Source organism: Aotus nancymaae, unplaced genomic scaffold (assembly GCF_030222135.1).
Source record: "Aotus nancymaae isolate 86718 unplaced genomic scaffold, 86718_ANA_hifiasm-v0.15.2.pri h1tg000108l, whole genome shotgun sequence".
Taxonomy (NCBI): Eukaryota; Metazoa; Chordata; class Mammalia; order Primates; family Aotidae; genus Aotus; species Aotus nancymaae.
In genome coordinates, this window is record NW_026988523.1 from 17,477,775 (window position 1) to 17,479,906 (window position 2,132).

The window sequence follows — 2,132 nt, forward strand, 5'->3', positions numbered from 1 at the left end:
TATAAAAACCTTAAGATTCTAGCAGGCAAACACACAAGTGGACGACGAGAGCACGCTGACAGGCCCCAGCACGCCGGCAGGCCGTCTCCACCAGCTGAATGATGGGGAGCTGGGCGGGCGCAGTCGGAGGAGAGCCCGGGCTGCTGAGCAGCCCCAGGACGTTCTGGAAATGTTGTAAAACAAGTGAAGTTTGTGGTATATAAATTATCCCTCATCTTAACAGCCTCGGCTGTTTACAAAAAATCCCCACACACACGTGAAGGAAAAAGGAGTTAAAGAGATGGGAAGTAACGCGTGAAGGAACTTTGGGAAGGAGTGGCCGATGTGAAAGGAATACAGCAGGAAACTGGGGGGTCCTGGCAAGCAACTCAGTATAATTCTCATTTTTTGTTTGTCCTTCATTGTATTATTTCTCTACTATGTTTTTCATAGCTAGAACTTGGACTGAAGAAATTAAAAAGCGTGTCATTTGCATTTTCCTGAATATGTTCTTAAGCCTGGTTAACATCCTTGTTCTGACAGCTTTTCTTTTCCCTTTTTTATTTTTAGCGAGTAAATAACTTTGAAGTTTTCTGAGACAGAATTATCTCAGTCTAAACAAAACTGGTTAATATTGGAGAAAAGAAGGAGTAATGAGAAGGGAAAAAGGTGACTTTGAATGAAGACTCTGCTAAGATGAGCTCTGCAGGTACAGAAACAATACGGATGGAGTCCTGTGGATCTACACACACAGCCATGGCGCGTGCCCTTGTAAGTAAAGAAGCAAAATATTGCAGCAGTTTACAGTGACGTTCAACAAATACAGCAAATCCTGTGGCAATGGATTTTCCTGCTTTTATATAGAAGTCTGAGACATGGAGGCCATGCTTTGTGACTTTAGGAATTGACAGAGTAAGAGGTACTCGAAGATGCCTATCTTTTAATATAAGGGCTCAGGTAGCATTATGCAAAGCAACACAGAGTTATAGTCACTGCCCCTTGGAAGCCTTCACTTTAAAGGGTGTGGTGTGTTGCAAAATGCATGAAGTCACTACTTAGAGGTGTACTTAATAAGGGAGGATGAAAGTGAAGCAAATGCAGTTCTCAGGATCAGAAGTGTAATTGCCAATATATATATATTCTCGATATGCATTTTATCACCCAACAAGCATATATTTTAATTGTCCTTTTTTTTCTTCATGCTGAGAAATTGTGTAAAAGTTTGAGATTCAAATAAGGAAATTCAAAACTGATCTGACAAAACTGAAACATAAGATTTAATAGGTGAGGAAGCAACATATCCTAGGTGGCAAAGTTAGAACAGATTCCTTCCAGTCTTCTATGTCTTTGACAAGATAATGTGAATTAGTGTTTCTTGAGGATGAAAATAAATGGGTTAAAGATTTAGACCAGGAACTGGGTAAAATACCTACATTTTGATAGATTGGAGTTTGGAGCATAATTCACTTTCACTGCTACATTAGCATGAAAGGTAATGCTTGTTTTAGTATATCTCATCCAAGAAGCTCAAAACTATCTAATATATGTGGATTATTTTGTTAGAAAAAGCATTTGTTGGCTAATTCACAAATCTCAGGAATTTTTTTGTTTTTGAGACAGAGTCTCGCTCTGTCACCAGACTTGAGTGCAGTGGCACCATCTGGGCTCACTGCAACCTCCGACTCCCTGGTTCAAGTGATTCTCCTGCCTCAGCCTCCAGAGTAGCTGGGATTACAGGCATATGCCACCATGTCCAGCTAATTTTTGTATTTTCAGTAGAGATGGGGTTTCACCGTGTTGGCCTTGGCCTCCCAATGTGCTGGGATTACAGATGTGAGCCACTGCGTCAGGCCACAGGAATGTTTTAAAAGCAATTTGAACCTGTTGCCATTTGATTTTGTCTGGTGATCAGGCATCACAAGTTACTTTACAGCTTTAAAGAGGACCTGTTATCAGCAAGGAGTCTGAGAGCTGGTCCGCTGGCCTCTCAGGCCTGGGTCTGTTTGAGCTGGGGATGGGTTGGAAGGACTATAGGGGTTTAAAATGTCCCACGATGTTTCTGATGGAATGATGGTAGTTGAAAGAGTGGGCTCCTTTTGAAGCACGGTGATTCTATTCCTGTTCCTGTAGCTGCAGGAGGGATAACTGCAGAG